Raw genomic sequence first — 19,655 nt, forward strand, 5'->3', positions numbered from 1 at the left:
ACGTCAAATCGTTACGATATTAGTGTTTGTCTTTTAGTGACACAGGTATTATCATATACTAAGGTCTAATTTACACACTTTCTAGGTTCAACACAGACCAACCTTTGATAGGCTTCAGAGATCAAAAAACCGCCATTAATTATATATGAACAAAAACATAAGACTAGAGAAAATAATTTCAACTTTCGCTCCTAACGCCGTAACTCATACGAGTAGTACCCATTCACGGCGGCATACGCCCCAATATTTTTAGTAGGTATATGCAATCGTTGAAAGGCTGTTTCCTTGGATCATTCTCTTAGGGCGAGTAGTGACGACCGATCTGGCCTAGTGAGAAGTGACCCGGCCTATGAAGCCGATGGTCCTGGTTTCAAATCCCGGTAAGGGCATTTATTTGTGTGATGAGCACAGATATTTGCTCCTAAGTCATAGATATTTTCTATGTATTTAAGTATTTGTATATTATATATATCGTTGTCTGAGTATTGCACAAGCTTTATTGAGCTTACCGTGGGACTTAGTTAATTTGTGTTACAATGTCCCTATAATATTTATTTTTATTATTTATTTATTATTAGTACTTGCTTGCATCTCCTATACGAATAACTTAGAGCTTAAGGTTTCTGGCTACACATTAAATATTAACATACAAACTTTGCTAACAAACGCAAAATGTAAACAAACCACACACTGTCAGACGTGAAACAAACATTTGAACGTCATAACATTTGGTAAGTGAGTGTTAACCACAACATGTCGAATAGTGTGTTACCGAAGATTCGGTTTGGGCCAGTTTTAGTTTAGAAATACGAGCCGAAACGTACGAAATGGTACTTCTAACTATGAAATTAAACTGTGTGACAAAGACCAAAAGTTGGGAAACAAAGTAGGACAACAATTTTAATATACTTACTGATTTATGTATACACAGAAATTAATTGCTTTATTAGAAAACACAATTCCCTTAATGAGGGCGCCACTGGACAGTTGACGCAGTTTTAATAAGTGTTTGGCGTACCGACCGTTGTACGATCTTTTAGTGAAAGCCTTTGTTTTATCCTTTTGTGTAAAATACTGTGTCTTTTTCTTTAAGAAATAAATAAATCTAATCTAATCTAATCTAATCTACCTATTTGGTTGTCTTACCTCGCTAAGCCAATTATATATCTTTGCTGTTAGATGTCAGAAGTAGAATAATAACTTTTAATTTCAATAAAACTACATTTCTTTTTATTTTCCAGAAAAGGATTTATTTATTTCTATCCAAGTTGTAGTTCCACAAGTGTATAAAAGCGGTTTTTATGACATTTTTTCAACGATTTTAACAATAAGTTTTAGTAACTAGTCTACAAAATTTTCGGTTTCGCCCACCTTCGGTTTCGGCAAAAAAAACATGTTTCGGTCGGACACTAATATCGAATGAAATTTAATTATCAGAATGGAAATTGTAGAACAAATCCATTTAAAATAAAAATAAAAATTGCTCATGGTAAAAAAAGAAAACACGTACTTAGAAAGTACAGTGCTCTAGAACAGAAACTTATCATTTTCTGCACAATTTTTAGAACAACAACGACCCACTTTCGAATCGAAATGAAAAAGATATATCTATGTATATTTAAAAAGGAGCTCTAGGACACACACTTTTGGAGTGTTGTTTCATCGCCTACTTTTGATGCTGACAGTACTGTGTATTAAGAAATACACAACAGACAGCTTGTAAAGCTTATGGCTTTGTAAATAAGGTTCAAGAATACATAGTCGGATAACGATCTATATTACGGTACGTGCTCATGCTCATTACGTAGTCACGTACGGCAGACGTGGGGACATGACAGGTGAAAGATAAGGTCACTTTGACATGCATCTGTTAAAGTGCATCTATTCTATGTATATTAGTGCAGTTACGTATAGGTATACAATGTGTTTGTCTACGTATAGTGGAGCCGTTAACCACGTATAGTACGATGAATTTTATCGACAAATCACCCCCCATACTTATGTTTCTCAACCATTTTAAAACTGCACCCCTTCAAAGTTTTATGGCGCTAAACACGATTGCCCTTCGTTAATGTAACACATTGTATAGGTATCTGATCAATTGATTACTGCTTAACACAGGGTGTTTATTTAGTCATTTGTAATAAATTACGGGCTGAATATATAGGTCATACTGAGCAACTTTTAATATGGGACCAGGCTCGAAACCCCTAAAAAAATTACTACCCCATAGAATATGTCAAGGTTAGATAGCCAAAATGTATGAAACAACCAATCTTTTACTGTAATTTTGGGGTTGATCCCATAGTGAAGGTTGCTTAGTATGACCTATATTTTACCCGGTAAATGATTGCAGGTGACTAAAATAAACATCCTGTATCTTCTTCTTCTTCACTGGCTCAGTGACCCAAACAGGATCTTGGCCTCTGACACAAGAGAGCGCCACTCTGCCCTATCCTGCGCCACTTCACGCCAGTTGGGTATTCCGAGGGCGAACAGGTCTTTTAGGACTTCGTCACTCCAGCGGTATCTGGGACGCCCAGACGGACGTTTTCCACCCGGGTGCCCCACATACGCTCTTCTCACGGCACGATCCTCTCCCATCCTCTCTAGGTGACCGAGCCAGCGGAGTCGTGTGGCTTTGATCTCTCCAATTATATTGGGCATCGCAACCAGCTCCTCTAGCTCCCTATTCTTCCTACGCCTCCAAGTTCCATCTTCATCTCTGATAGGCCCCAGAATCTTCCGCCAGATTTTCCTCTCCGCCACTAAGAGCTTGCTCTCTTGTTTCTGAGTCAGAGTCCAAGCTTCACACCCATACATCAAAATTGGCCTAATTACAGTCTTGTAGACACGAATCTTGGTTGGTTGAATAATATAAATTTGTCCGTGTTCAAGAACAAAGTTCGGCAAATTTTGTTTTCTAGAAATTGATCAATTTGGTTCCAGTCATATTTTTCATACTTTTGTATGTTTTCTTACCTTACTTGCATGTAGTACACAACTAAACCGGTAATTTATAATTGCGTAATTTACATTTCCATGTAAAAGTTTTCTTAGTAATGTAGGAAACTTTAGGCCTATTTTTAGTTCATTTACTTTAGACATATTTGTAAAAGGCTGTTTGTTTTCTAAATAAATTAAAAAATAATAATAATAATAATGGTTGTAGACGTGTAGATATTGTTTGTTGTAGATGTTTGCTTAGTAATTACTAATTATGTAAATCAAGGAAGGTATTTGATTATTATGCCGATTGCTCGTCGAGTGTGCATCAGAATCATCAGATACGTGATAAACACAAGTTGTCTCACCATGTTTTTAAATAATATACCTGTAATGGCTATTATAGACGCGCTATGCGTTTAAAATAAGTACTTAATAATTTATATCACTGCTTCATTTGTATGTACTCCTCTTTCAAAAAGGGCGCTCTTTACTTAAAGAGGATTGACTATGGAAATAAACAACCAGTCACAAATAAAGCCAATATCAAAGAGCATATAATCACTACGTTTTAAGAGACGGGACTTCCATACTAGCGAGTGGACTCGGTTTATTTCGCAAATCATTACCAAAATCTACGACAAAGAACTGTCAAGGAACCATAATACCAACATAACCGATTTAAATAGTGTAGTACGCTACACGCTTGCGATTCTTATCGATATCGATAAAATGGGGAGGGTTGAAACATAGGCTCCTGTCTAAAAATTTTGTACTAGAAATCAGGTTAGCATCGAGTCCACATTTAAGTTGTATGTTATATAGTGGATAGTTCTTTGAGTGGACTAATATCTGGTCGGGCTTAATGTGGACCCGAATTATTTTAATATAGTTTTTAAGTCTTGTTTTTTTTTATTTAACTCTTTATTTTCAAAATGTTCTGCACATACATGTTTCAATAAATGTTACTTTTCTATGGGAAGATGTATCGTCAGGTCTTCGTTCCCAACAAATTTGACCCACTGCCTGCATCTGAAAACATACAGCCTTGGACAAACATGACTTTATCTACAGTTTATATTTATTATATAGTTTTTAAGTCTTGTTTTTTTTATTTAACTCTTTATTTTCAAAATGTTCTGCACATACATGTTTCAATAAATGTTACTTTTCTATGGGAAGATGTATCGTCAGGTCTTCGTTCCCAACAAATTTGACCCACTGCCTGCATCTGAAAACATACAGCCTTGGACAAACATGACTTTATCTACAGTTTATATTCCAAGTATTTGCTAATGAGATGATCAACTGATTATTTAGCGCTAATATGCATCTATAAATCATGTTTTTCGGCATCCAGTTATCAACGACCCTTTATCAATGCTCTAACTTTTTATGTATTTATATGTCTGTCATGAGAACTGGTCTGGCCTACTGGGCAGTAACCCTGCCTATGAAGCCGATGGTCCCAGGTTCAAATTATGGTACGGGCATTTATTTGTGTGATGCGTATTTGTTCCTGAGTCATGTATGTTTTCTATGTATTTATATGTATATATCGTTGTCTAAGTACCCACAACACATGTCTTATTGAGCTTCCTATGGGATTAAGTCAATTTGTGTAATAATGTCGTATAATATTTTTTATTGATCACAAAAAGAGAGATTAATTTACTTACATTTCAGATTAATATATTAAATAATTACTAGATTAAAAAAATATGTCAAATAATGACCATTAATGCATAGATGATAGATAATTTTCCACTGAAAATCTTCGACGAATTAATTTTGTGTCATATTGCATGCAAGTTCTCAGGAAATTTCACATATTTTATTTAATTACTTACACTGATATACAAATAAACATACAATTATCGATAGTTTTAGTACATCCCTAGTTCATAACTAAAAATAATATAAAATATCAAATTTTCGATGTGTTTAAAGCCTGCTGCACCAAAATAAGGTCAAAAGTATCTAAAGCAATACGTACCGGTCTTTATCCAAGGGAAATTTCGCCATAAAATTCCTTTTTTCGTGATTTTCTCGAGTGGCTCGCTTGCCACATATTTCACACTTAGTACACCATTTTCTCGGTGGCATTATAACAAAGTCGCTCTTTACCCTGATCACGAATCACAATTTTCGATATTTTCACTAAATAATAAAGAAATTGCACGAAATACCCGAACAAAACATTGAAGCCTTCATAACAAACAAAACAATTAGGCTGACAGTTGACTTGATGTAAACTTGACAGAGTAAATAGCAGTGTTGCCAACTCGGATTTTGAAAATATGCTAGACTCATCTCTAAAATATGCCAAAAATATGCTAGTTTTTTGAAATGTGCTATAAAAAAATGCTAAAATGTCACTTGAAAAAAGGCACTTTAAAATAATATGGTGTCTAAAAATACGCAGTAAAATGCACCGCCGTTGTTTGTTCTTTAGTTACGACTGTTACGAATCTGCTGTTGTTTGGAAAAATATTTGATAGAATTTTATTTAATGGTTTTATTATTGACCAAGTGCGCGTAAAACGCGAGCAAAGCATCCCGTTTCATGCGTATAACCGCGGACATCGAAAATTAAAAAATTCCAGCAACTAATTCTGTAACTCTAATTCCACCTTAAGTGGAGTAAAAGAGTTAGCTGCTCGAAATTTTCCATTATTGATGTTCATGATAGGCCCTCTGCTAAGACTAAAATGCCGACTGCTATCCCATCCTAGCAAAATAGCAAAACAGAGATTTGGGTAAATTTCTGTACAAGATCAGTGAAGGCCAGTCCAGATGGGACAATATTCGCTCAATCCGATCAATTTGTTTGATCCAATCAGGTGGCGTGGACACAAAAATAAAATCGGCTCGCCGATAACACTTGATTCGATTTCAAAATTTTGATCAATCAAATGGAGATGCGGATGCAAGAAATCCAATTTTCGACGCTGTGTAGTATGTGCCTTTGGGGGCAATTATTTTTGATTTCTAGCGCTCGAATGTCACCATAAATCTAAAATTGGTGTTTTAATTGTGTACAAGGTGAACCGTGGACGCTAAATAGGATTGACACCAATTTTTTTCTTGATCGACCTCGCTTTGATCATCCCGTCCGGACGGGCCCTAAGTTTATATAGGTACATGTATTAAAAATATTGCACACATACGCTACGCATACTTAAAGGACGATGTGAACTGCTAGAGTGGCAGAATAAAAATGGTAGATAATCCAGCACAAACTACACAGCAGGTTGACTAAGCATGAAAAATGCAAAACGGAAATCAAATATGTCAATCCACGAAAAAATCATTCATTTAAACTTTATAAACTGTATTTAGTTGCCATTTTCAAATTATTATAGTCCATCGACGTCCATCCGCCCATCCACCACCACAAGTCAAAATTCACATGAAAATATGAACCACATAAAGCGATGGCGCATATTGTTGGTACAAAGTGGGTGCAAACTTGGCTTAGACAAAATATGCTAAAATATAAGCCAGATGCTAAATGGAAAATTTTCATGCCAAAGCGACTGAAAATATGCCAGATCTGGCATATTATATGCCAAGTTGGCAACACTGGTAAATAGCACTGACGTTTTATTTTTCTTCGTTGGCAAAGATTTGCGAAACAAGTTCCATACAAAACTTATTTTGTTCCTAGTTGCGTCAGCCTGGCCAATATATTCAAAATAATCTCAAACCCTTATATACAATCCCTATAAACATTTCGATAGCGTGATGTAGAAATCGCCGCTCCCGGTACAGCGCCATCTCACGGGATATTTGGTAACAGTTTATATATTAAAGAACTTTACAAAAGTATGGACTCGAACATCATTATCAAAGACATTCAAATATTGAAAATGTAAATGTGGGTTTATGAAACGAGCGGAAAGCGAGTAAATAAAACGAACAAATGAGGTCAAATCAATATCCTTTGTTTTTAAGAGATGTTTCAATTTTTAATTGTAATGTAGCAATAATAACATTTTCACCGATACGAAATTGGTTGTAAATTTCAGCTCAATCGGCTGAAGATACACTGAAAAAAATAGATAGCCGAACTGGTTTTGTAACTTTACTAAATAACTAAACTACGGTTATAAGAAAATAAACTTTGCATAAATTTACAAACTTATTTTGTAGTGTATACCCAGTACCTGAACACTGATAGCCAAACACGGTTTTGTAACATATACACATAGTTCGCAAGTCCCAATTTTTGTGTAAACAGTAACCAAAATTTTGTTACAGTTATGCAAACATTTCTTTCAGTGTATCTGCTTCAAAATTGAGTTGCAAGATTCCACCCGAACAAACATACATACATACATTGCAAGTTAAATAAAAGCTTTTAAAAACAGATTAACTTAATGCTGGCCATCATTTAAGGTTTTTGAAAGCATCACATAGGTTTATTGGTGCCATTCATTTATTACCTAAGACGGTGAGGGGTGGAGGGGGTCGAACATGTCTTATGTTTTCTTACAAAGGGGTGGGGGGTGGTTTTCATAGTTCTTACGTAAGATTAGGATGCGACAATTTTTAAATTTCTATGAAATTATGATCTGTAAAATAATACTTCCACACTCTATGCTATCAAACACGATGCAGAGTTCGTTTAGAGGAGTCCAGTACCTTTTTAGGTACAAATAAACGTACTAAAAATTGTTTTGAACATTAAAACTGAAGCAAACCGAACGTGTATTGTTTTTGCTTTAGATTGTTAGTTCTTACGTAATATATTGTTTAATATCTGGCAGACCGAGCTTTGTTCGGCAAACATGTAAAAACTCAAAAATGCACGTTTTCCCAGAGATAAGACATAGCTGGACCGATTTTTTGTACCCGAAAACCCCCCATATAGCAAATTTCATCGAAATCGTTAGAGCCATTTTCGAAATCACCGAAATATATAAGTACATACATACAAGAATTGCTTGTTTAAAGGTATAAGATTATATAGATGTGGAAGGGGTTCAAAAACTGGCAAAAATCGTCTTACATAATAAATGAATGAGGCACATACGAGTATGTGTGTAAATAAAAATAAATATCGTAGATTTTCACATGACTAACTGTTCGTAACAATGCTATAAAATGAAAATGTAATTACAAAACTTCAGTGAGATTAAGACATATTAAGTGCCACCCTACACTAGCGTCTTTTGAGCGTCGGTGTCTAGTCAGCGCAACGCTATGGGAAAATAGCGGCGCTGCGCAGTTGCGCCAACGTTGCGCCGAGCAGCAACCATAGAGTTGACTAGACGCCGACGCTCGGCAGACGATAGTGTGGGGTGTGCGGTAGACGCTAAAACGGGTCACTCACGTTCAAAGTCAAAAATTGGCCAAACCTCGTGAGTCACCTGTTCTAATATTTTTAATATATACGGGTGTAATATTAACGAATAAGTTTCTTAAACAATGTATAAGTAATATGTTATTTTTGTTCTTTCAGGTAATATTTGACTTACCAACCTACACAACAAAGGTCCAGAGGATTTAACACGCAATATTCGAACACAGGTGAATTTATTTGACCTTGTTATTATCTAATTTGAATTTTGTGTAGTTGGCTGATATCAGAACAACACAATTTGGATCTTCTGTTCTCCGAAAATTAAGAATACTGGAGCGTTGTGTCTGGTTTTAAAAATAATAAACTAAAACCAGTCCCAATCTAGTTTTGACCTGTAACAAAATTATGTAAAATTTTACCAATATTTCAGTCGGTAAATTAGCCTAAAGTGTGTGTGTGTGTGCTTATCCTATCATGTAAATAAACACTTCTCGGACACATTATCACACTTTTCTCTTGATTACAAATAAATATGCTTACAAATAAATATTGATATAGATTACAAATAAATACTGACAAATATGCTTTCTAATAAGATTTTCATCAATAATCGCAGTAACGAACGGATCTCTATAAATCGTATTGTTGGAACGTCATGTTTGTTTACATGATAAGACACGCAAGGATGAAACCACTTTACATCTGTCTATGACTAATATTTTATTTGCTAGGGAAATTTCTTAAAAAAGATTGACTTAACTACATTATTATGTACCTACATCTTTCACCTTTCAATAATTATATACCTTGACAGTAGAAACTTAAGCCCTCTATTCACGCCCCCAATTCCCACAGTAAACTCTCTCTCAATAATGTACAATCGTTGACGGAGTTCATCCATAAACCTTATTATAAAGAGATAAGGCACACCTATGGTCAGTTAAAGTTGCTGTTACGTATGCAGCAATGTCCATACTGTTTTAATAACAAAACTTCCCTGACAATATGTCGAGTAATCTTCGACTTAAAATACGTGAGTGACCCGTTTAATAGTATGTACATTACTATAGAGACCGGGAAACGAAGGGTTACAGGCCATGTAGATATAAAATATATTTTCTCAAGCCTGCGATAAAACATGTACACCTTACTGACTTCAAATTAGGTCCGGAAATACTACGTATTCGGTGCGATTAGTGAACATAATGTGTAAAGGAATTTAATACAGCCTTACACAACTAGGCCTGTAAAGCAACCTTCTTTTGTTTATAAACGTCAAATTGTGACACAAGACACTACGTTTTAGCATTCAACCATCAAACAGTAGTAGATTCGTAATCTGTTTTTAGCTGAGTAAATTTCGGCGTGAAACGGGGATGCCGGCCGCGTATCCCTATTCGGCCTCGCTACGCTTAGCCGTCTATATGTACTAGGCGTGCAACCCTTCGTTATCCGGCTTCTATGGTACTGTACTATTGTTTAAGAGTTTGCATATTTTACTGATCTAATATCGGATTTCGGATCGGGGGAGTAAGTAATATAAAATTTGTGCCATTCTTCATTCTTTTATTGGGTGTTCAAAAACGACTTAGATGTTCCGGTTTAGTGATATACTCGTATAGTTCTATAGGTATTAATTTATTAAATATCAAAAGTTAACAAACAAAACCTATTAGGAACATTTCTCATTTAATATCGTTTAATTTCAAGGCAGAAAACATTAGGACTTAAGTTGAACAAACTTAAAATTACTTCGTAAAGTTTATCTAAAGTTTCATCAATTGTTCTTGAAGTTACGTCATTTAATCTGTGGCGTGAGTTTAGAAGTTAGGGACATTAGTAACTTTTACTTTTGATAATGTTTTATTTATTTATTATGAAATTGATGCCCGTGCATAAGGTTGTTTCATTTCTACTATAAAAATCTTATATAAATTTTAATATTTTAAAAACATAATTACATCATGGGTCACTCACATTTTTTAAGTTTATATTACGGTATGAAGCGAATTTGTAAAATTTTACTAAAATTTTATTTTGAGAATTAAAAACGGATATTTAAAAGTAATTTTATTTTGAGCATGAAAAAACGTGAGTGACTTATTTAAATTACCTATAACTAATTTTATATTCGTCAATGTCAACATCCTCAACAAAACAAAAGGTTTTCCGGAAAAAAAAACTCCGGATCCGCCAGGCAATAGTGTCTTCAAGATTTTTGTTTCCCTTCTAACCCACAAAGATAATTAGGCCTTTTTGCGAATAGATCTATTTCCTCGCGAATTATTTACTTTCAAGGAAAAACTCTGGTAAATTGGATTGAACATAAGGATAATCAATCACTTTATTGGTTTAGGTTACAGATTCGGGCTTACATGTATAATACCTTATACACATGAGCCGAGTTACGTCTTTTTAAATGAGTTCGAGTTGACTTGAGAGTTTTAACTTAACATTTTTATCATAAAATCGATTCTATGCGCAATATTCATCTTAAAATTTCAAAAAAAATATTTCTGCAATATGACCACAGTTCTAAATAACTATGTTTTCCTAAGTTTTACATTCATATATTAAACTTTATATGATAGGAAACAAAAACATGATTGACCCAAAATGAAAGAAGTTAGATGTAGCTACTGATGCACACTCAACTGTTAGAACTTTGACCTCGTAATTTCTCAAAAATTGTGTTTTTGAGAATTGGTCGTGTGCTACTGCGTGCCTGCACTATACGATGTATTCTAACAATGACACAGTTTGAATAATGACAGTACTACGACTCGAATAGACCTGACGAGCGGTGCTCAATGATGTGACAAATTGGTCCGATTTGTCGTCCCAATAAACACAAATTAACCCACTTCTTGTTAATCTAGTCCGCGTTATCTGAAACGGCTTTTGTGCTATCAACCACGTATGTTTATACGACCTTTTAAATATAAAGCAGTTAGTAGTTTAGCCTTTAGATTGAGAGACGATAGGAGTTAAATGGGACTAAATTGGTTGTCTTTGCCTTGTTGGTCACACGCTGTTTTCTCTAAGATCTAAAACTTATTTGCTTTTTTAGTTAAGTGTATACTGTATAGTGTAATCGGCGCACCTTTTTGCAAAAGCTGTGTTTTGTAATCGAAATTATTAAAATTTTATACCGTAAGTGTTCAGTCAATACGCATAAAGGCGAAACGCTTTCAATCACATAACGACGCTTGACCATCGCTTCAAGCTAATGGTTAACTATAATAAATAAAAATATACTCAGAAAACACCTATGACTCAGGAGCAAATATCTGTGTTCATCAGACAAATAAATACCATTACCCGGGTTCGAACCCGGGACCAGCGGCTACATAGGCAGGGTCCACTACCCACTAGGCCAGACCGGTCGTCATCAATCAATCGTGTTTGTCAAGCACGCTTCATCATCCAGCGGTCAAATATAACACTATTTTAATAACAGAATTTTCGCGAGACACAGACATATTAAATATATTAATTAAGATAAATAAAATAAAATAATTTTATTTCAGACAGTTGATAACCCGTAATTTAAAAAAAATAATTGAATTAAATATTATAAAATTTAAGATTAAATCGGGTCACTCACGTATTTCTAGTCAACGATTGCTCGACATGTTTCGCTTCATAACGACATTCACGTCGAATAAGTGAGTAGACACTTTTTGAATTAATTGTATTAATGATGTGGGAATGCACTTTTAATCACATTTTATATGCGTGTTTTATAAAAACAATGTATTTCTTTTAAAGCGAACCTATAAACCTAGAATATATTATGCTGAAGCGATCAAAATCAAAGTGATTTGTTCCGATTTAGTTAGTGAAAACCGTTTGCCGAAATGGAATTTCATAAAAAAGCTATTCTTCCCTAAGTTAAGTCAGCAACTCCACTTCTTACACTAAATATCTACCTTGCCAGTATAGGAAATGTACTTGTAAATATCTCAGCATTAACTTTAACCGGATTAAGAACCTCACAGCTCTCCAAGCCCGCAATATCGCAACAGCTTATGGTTTTTGTCGGCCGATAATTAATTTTGCCGGCTAAGAGCATTAGCGTCGGTTTCAACACTGGTGGAAACAAAGGTTTGCAGATGTCGAGTTAAGCCTATATCTATTTAACACCAGGTAAAATATTAACTAGTAGCTAAAGTAATTGCAAAAGCCCTAATCCCCTTTGCCTAATAAATGTGTGAAAATAAATTAATTTTAGGTAACATATGAACCAGTTAAGTATGAAATGACTTGGAATTTCGTGGAACTTAAAAAAAATGACAGCGGAATGCAAAGAAAACAAGATCTATCTTTCTAAACTACATGAAAAATCCAATTTTGTTTGCGCTTTTTCAAGGTTTATACGATAAGGTTTCTAGGATATCTGATTGATGAGATCTGCATGAGCCATTTTATTTAAGTTGTTATGTAAATTATCCAAATTTGGGATTTTGTATGTTATTTTTAAAATAACTGTATTTCGAATAGAATGGTCCACCTACCTTTAAACTAGTACTAGAAGAAACACAATGTAGGCTCCCTCGAATCTTCATATATGTGGCTTTCCACGCCTAAAGGGTCCTTGTGCTCTATTTACAGAAGGAACCTTCTCTGATAGAAAGCCACATATGTACGTGTACCACTTTCAACACGTCCTACTTTCGCCTTACAACCACTACCCTATTCATAGAGTTCGGGAAAACGCGTAATTATTAAATAGATCACGATCGAGGTATAAATCGCAATAAACACTGAGATAGTTTCCTAGTGACCCTGATTTGGGGTTCTGTGCAAGGAGAAAGCAACGTATTTGTATGGGTGGTTGGTTGATTGTAGAATGGCAAGGTGGTTAAAGCTAGGTTAAGCCAGGTTTGGTCCAAGGTTTGGGTGAAAACGATGTCTATTGAACTTTTGCAATGTATATTACTTGTAACATTCTAATTTAGAGAACTGGGCCTGCGCAAAATAATGGTGATGTGTTGAGCCGTTTGGTGTGTCAAGCAGATAAACCTAAGCAAACGATATTGCGTTTATGTAGATTCCATTTTCCCTACTTCGGATTTGTGCCAAAATTTATTTTCTATGTTTCTATATTCTAAGATCATAACAAATTGGTACGTAAAATTACAAGGTAGGTATTTAAAGACACTTTAGAGACTCTTCTTAAGTACACTTTACTTCCTGGTTTGTTAATATCAGTGTGCGTAGTTATGGTAATAAATAGCTTACTGTAAATATCGCATGACATACAATCGCTAAAAGGGTGAAATTGGCATTGACGAAAACATTGATTAAAAATTACCAAATAGGTAAATATATCACTACTACTTAAATATAAACGGATGATTTACATTACGTGACATTTGTGTCTGTAAACCTTTTAAACAGACTGGGTCATCGAGTATTCAAAAACGCTAAGCTCATCTCTTGTACCACAATCAGGGCTGTGTACGAAATATCAATCGGCAACGGATTCCTCGATTCATCACCGACCCGAGCTGAATACAGAGCGTATCGTCTCTTAATTTGTACCTCAATTGAATCTAGTATTTGAGCTGGTTTAGAACTAGTTCTGAGCCAGATTCACCTGGATAAAACTTGAAAAGGGGCGTCATTTAGGGAAAAGGATGCACAAAATGCTGTATTTTTTTACCTTTTGTCAAAGAGAAAAGTCACTTATTTAATTTACTAAACTACGTCCAAATTAGATGAGGGTATCGTTAAAAGTTGTTAAATATTGTGGGACAGAATAAAATAAAAAACGGGTCACTCACGTATTTTCGACATGTTTCGCTCCATAAAGAGAATCTTCAACGGAAGCACGCGAAGGCTTGGCGACGCAGACATATTGTCTGCATCGAAATTAATACACATGAAATTAATATCATGTATGTATATTAATGTAGAGTAAGCTACAGACAATATTAACACCGAGTATGTATAGTAGGAATTGATTTTTTCGTTTTACCAAACTAATATCCTTTTTTTTACTACACAAAGACATTTTGTCCACGATTGTTTTTGTTTACGATATCAAACATTTCAACGTTTACCTTACTCTGACGCACAACACCTAGCTTACATTAATTCTCACAACAATTGGATTACAGACCCACGCTGCTAATTGTTTCTAAAGCTTCTAAAACGTTTTGCATTTTATTCATCCCTTATAAACACTGCAGGTGTTTTCTCTCACAACCACTTAACAACAACATTTTCTTGCGTCTTTTAAAATCCTGTCAGCTTAAAATTCAGCACGACGGTTATTCTGTGAAATCTCAATTATGCCCGTAATATGTTTAAGCTTGCCTGCCTCGAAGCCTTTACGAAGGAAACTACGTCACTATTAATTCACACTCGTTCATACCTAAATTCTTGTTTACCGCCCAATGTATTAATAATACACAATGTATGTACGGATAAGTAAAGCATGTCCAAAAAAGTTAATGATTTTGCAAAATCACTTGCAATCAGTAAAGGACAAATTGCCGTAATGAAAAGGTCATAGTCATTATGCATCATTAGTTCGAGGGTTTACATCACCTGTCATGTTCTTGCCCGACTAACTGACAATATTGAAATTATCATGTCCAATGATTAAATAAAAACTGTTATTACACTTATTACCTGCAGGGTGGCATGTGCTATGATAGGAAACTACGTATTACTTTCACATAAGAATTGTTTAAAATCGGGTCACTCATGCGAGGTTAGTCGATGTTAAAATTTCGTGAGTGACTCGGGTTGAAATGAAACGTATTTCGTGCTTAAACAGTCTCGTGGCTAATTTATAGTATACATTATTATTTCTAAGCCGGTCACTCATGCGAGTGGTGAATAGAAATGCGTGAGTGACGCGCTTGAATTAATACTTTTATATGGTTAAGTTTCACCGGAGTTTTAATATGTAGTCGAAATTAATATTTGTCTTTGAAATTTAACTTAGACTGTTTTTCGCGTGGTTAAGCTTAAGATATACCTTTCGGGTCAAAGATTTTTTTGTCAGAGGTCACTTTTATCATGAAAACTATTACGTTACCAAATCCCATTGTCCTTCGAGAGATCAGAGCTAATATTTATTTTGTGCAAAAATATTGAGACAAAATGCTTTCGTTCACTTGCTTCTAAAGCGTGAAGGGTAAAATGGTTAAGGGTGAAGATTTAGAGGATTAAAGAACATTTATTTGTGTGTGAGATATTTAGTGAAATAAAGAAGTTTCTTTAACTTATTAGTTACGAATGCTCTAATCTCTAATATATTACAGAAACTTCTATGATACAAGTAAACGAAAACCAATTATTTTATACTACCTAACTATAAAAACACACAGGGTTATATTTGGTTTAAAAATATTTCTCTTCATAGAAATTCCTTTCAATCTACACGTTTTGTGAAACTTCTTTTATAAATATTATGGTGAATATTCACTCTGTTTTGATTACTTTAAAATAAATTGCTCGCTTTTATCGCAGAGCGCAACATCAAAACAAAATGCTTTAAAGGTTAAATAAACGAAGTGTGACCTAATTTCAAAGGTTGCACTATATTTTATGTACTTAAATACGTTTTATAACGTTATTTCTCTTTATTTTTTTTTCTTAAGTTAGGTTGTTTACAACATGAATATAAAATACAAAAACACGTACAAAAGCAATACAAAAAACGTATAAACATATTATAAAAAACCTAACTTAAGGGTGCCGCCGGCAGCGGGGCAAGGCTCAAGCTGCCGGTGGTCAGGGCCGCAGAGAGAGAGGAACCGCCGGACTATCCGCGCCGTGTCCAAGATCACCGCCTTCTGCATCTGACCCTTGATCCAACCACCTAGCGAGAGCCTCTCAAGATGTTGGTCCAGACAGACTTTTTACCGTTATTTAAATGATTTTTAGGGTTCCGTAGTCAACTAGGAACCCTTATAGTTTCGCCATGTCCGTCTGTCTTTCTGTCTGTCTGTCCGAGGCTTTGCTCCGTGGTCGTTAGTGCTAGAAAGCTGAAATTTGGCATGGATATATAAATCAATAAAGCCGACAAAGTCGTACAATAAAATCTAAACTTTTAAATTTTTTTAGGGTACCTCCCCTACACGTAAAGTGGGGGTGAACTTTTTTTTTGCTTCAACCCTATAATGTGGGATATCGTTGGAAAGGTCTTTCAAAACTATTAGGGGTTTTCAACAAACATTTCTTGATAAAGTGAATATATTCGGAGATAATTGCTCCGAAAGAAAAAAAAATGTGTCCCCCCCCCCCCCTCTAACTTTGAACGTATACTACTTATAAAATGTATTTGTTATAACTAGTGACTTGATTAATAATTTCTATAAGATTAAACGGCTTCGAGAAAAGTGTGTAGACGAATCACCTGAAGGTAAGCGATTAACTCCGCCCACTCGCAACACCAGGGGGGTTGTTAGTTCATTGCTGCCATTCAAGGTGGGAGAACGCTCTTTTCTTATAGTATTTTATGCAACAGTTGTATAAGAAGGGTCAAAAAAGGCGAGTGGCGTGAGTTACAATGTGAGCCGGAGCCGAAGGCGTAGGCGAACATTGTAAAGGAATACGCCACGAGAATTTTTTGACCTACTTATACAACGTTGCATACAATATTTTTCCTACGAGTCAACAAAAATAAATCTTAATTTAGGTAAACAAATTACAGCAAAAGTATATAGCCAAGACGCGCGAGCATACCTTGTTACGCGCCCGGCCCGCCCCGGGCCGCGGCCGGCCGGTCGGCGACACCTCCTCGTAACTCATGAGGCCCTGGTACTTGCTAAATTAATTTTTTGGACAGTTTTTTCTCAATTTTGGCCACCGTAGCCTACGGAGACTAACAAGCAACGCTAAGCGGTCTTCGTAGTCTATGGGTGTTGCTATATTACGGGTGTCACATGCGTGTTTCTGACTTATGAAGTAATTATTTTTACTATGCAACCAAATGAATATTTTGTAAGTTGGCAGCAATGCACTTAGTTTAAAACTGTATTCGTTTTGGTTTTGTTAGGTTGGTAGTCATTAATCGCAGTAACATTATAGCTTATAAAAGCACAAGAGCTTTTATGAGGAATAGACAATATAGACTTTTCTTGAAATCTTTTATGTATGTTCTTATATTCGTGTTAATGAATGCATAAATGACAGATAACAGTAGAGGAGTAGGAAAAAGGTTTAAATGTCGTATGGGTCCGGAAATACAGCACGCGAAAGTTATTACTTGCAACTAAATCTACAATCTCCTGACTTCGTGTTATCAGTGTAACTGCTGCATCTCAGACGCTGTTTCGGGCCTCGCCCGCTGGCATTATCAGCTTAGGACGCGCTGTTTCAGATTATAAGACAATGGAATGGAGGCACAAATGTTACATGACAGCGTTCGCTAGCTGGCGCGGTTGCACAGAGTGGGTGAGCGGTTAACGAAAAATAGAGCAACGCTAACTGACATGGACACGTGCGGCATTGGAGGCACAAATGTTACATGTCAGTGGGTACATTGACTGTTAAGCTAAAGGGATACTAGTAATGTTGGTAAATTTAGTTACATTTAGCTCAGTAAGATACGATTTCGCAAATAACATCAAACATTAAATCTGAGAACTTATACTATAGGTGGAAATTTAGGAACGTGGAAAGAATGAGTGAAAGAAGGTTAATAAAGAGAGTGCATAAGGGAGAAGTAGAAAAGGGAGGTGAAAGGGGTAGACCTTGGCGGACTTTCTCTGATCTACTCAAGATCAAATCGGGGAAATCCTGCAGAAAGGCCAGGTGAAGAGCACCCTAAACTGGCGTGCGTGAGGTATGACAGGATCGTAGCAACTGGAAATCCTATGCCTACCCCTCCGGGAAATATGCGTGATGCGCGTACGTATGTACTAATTTGGCGATTTCGGTAACTTCTTGGTTCAATGTTAGTTTGGACATAAATAACTATGGCATTTAGTTTATTTCGAAACGTTTATAAGTATAGTTGTGTAATTTACGGGCAGGCTACTGCGTGTTCTTCTGTCCTTACCTGAGTATTAATATAATACCATAACAACCGTCCAAGATCCATAATATTTTGTAACCGCATCGCTTCCGCCGTGAGACACCATTGTGAACATGGTAAACATTGATTCATGGGTGATTGTTTGTAATTATACATTATACAATCGCGGCAAATAATCTATCATATTTTTTCACGTACATTTGCATAATTTGTTTGGTAATTTTTCAAAAACGGCTTTAGCGATTTCGATGAAATTTACAATATAGGGACGTATGATAACGACAATTCCATCAAATTACGGTAAATTTTAAAAATATTATTTACCCGTGTTTTTGCGGTAACCCAATGGGTATTTAATCGAAAAGAAATTGTTTATATTAATTTTCAAACCAGAGGCTAACAGGGCGAAACATCGATCCATCTGGGTTTTATTGTTGGTAAGATTTGAGTGTTTTCAAATAAGAAATTCAATATTTATTACACATTAATTGGTGTGTGTGAAGTTCCCAATCCGCATTGTGCTAACGTGGCTGCCTGTTACCACGTGCAGCGGGACGTAAGTATATATGGTCGTGATGGTGATATAATCATTGTTTATATGATATAACTCTAATTTAACGAATTTTCGAATGAATGCCTGCAAATAATAGCAATATAATAGATTTCTGCCGCTACTGTATTAGCTTATATTTCAGTTTGCTATAAGTCTAGGGTTGCCATAAGTCCCGTATATATGGGACTGTCATCCCGTCGTATTTAAGTATCACGTCCCGTATTTTTAGCAGTCCCGTTTTTGTCCCGTATATCAATAGAAAAACTACATACATGGTCACAATCATCATCAATCATCTGTGTAACCAGTTTGTACAGAGTGATATAGATATGTCTGTATACACACACAGAATGTGCATATTAGTGTACTTAGAAAGATATGTACTAAGTCTTAAAGGTTCGACGCGACTACATTTTAGATAAATCAACATAAGGCTGTGTTTTCACCAGAGATGTACAAGGATGCGTAGCGAAGGTTATGTTTGTTAAGAAGTTTTGCTATTAGACTAAGATTAGGGTTTTTTTTTAAATTTCATGACTGAAGATTTAAAGCTTAAAAGACTGGTATAGTCGTGAGGAGTTAGAAATTTAATCGAGTTTTTTAATAGGACTTAAAACACTTCTTTCATAGTTCTCTTTCACGGCTAGTACTATAAATAAATAAATAAATATTATAGGACATTATTACACAAATTGACTAAGTCCCACAGTAAGCTCAATAAGGCTTGTGTTGAGGGTACTTAGACAACGATATATATAATGTATAAATATTTATAAATACTTAAATACATAGAAAACAGCCATGACTCAGGAACAAATATCCATGCTCATCACACGAATAAATGCCCT

The 19,655-nt window shown here is 35.4% G+C and overlaps 1 protein-coding gene across 2 annotated transcripts in view; it reads left to right on the forward strand.

Annotated features, from left to right (window-relative positions):
• LOC133524709 (uncharacterized) overlaps nt 1–19,655 on the forward strand; it is a 273,866-nt gene that overhangs the window by 62,861 nt on the left and 191,350 nt on the right. The window contains exon 1 of one of the 2 annotated variants that reach the window (XM_061860842.1): nt 8,414–8,481. The exons of the other annotated variant lie outside the window; for it this stretch is intronic. The gene's annotated coding sequence lies outside the window, so the exon portion shown is untranslated. Of the gene's footprint in view, nt 1–8,413; nt 8,482–19,655 lie in introns of those variants that run through there. 2 annotated transcript variants of the gene reach the window in all.

The sequence above is a fragment of the Cydia pomonella genome, chromosome 14 (genome assembly GCF_033807575.1).
Source record: "Cydia pomonella isolate Wapato2018A chromosome 14, ilCydPomo1, whole genome shotgun sequence".
Classification (NCBI taxonomy): domain Eukaryota; kingdom Metazoa; phylum Arthropoda; class Insecta; order Lepidoptera; family Tortricidae; genus Cydia; species Cydia pomonella.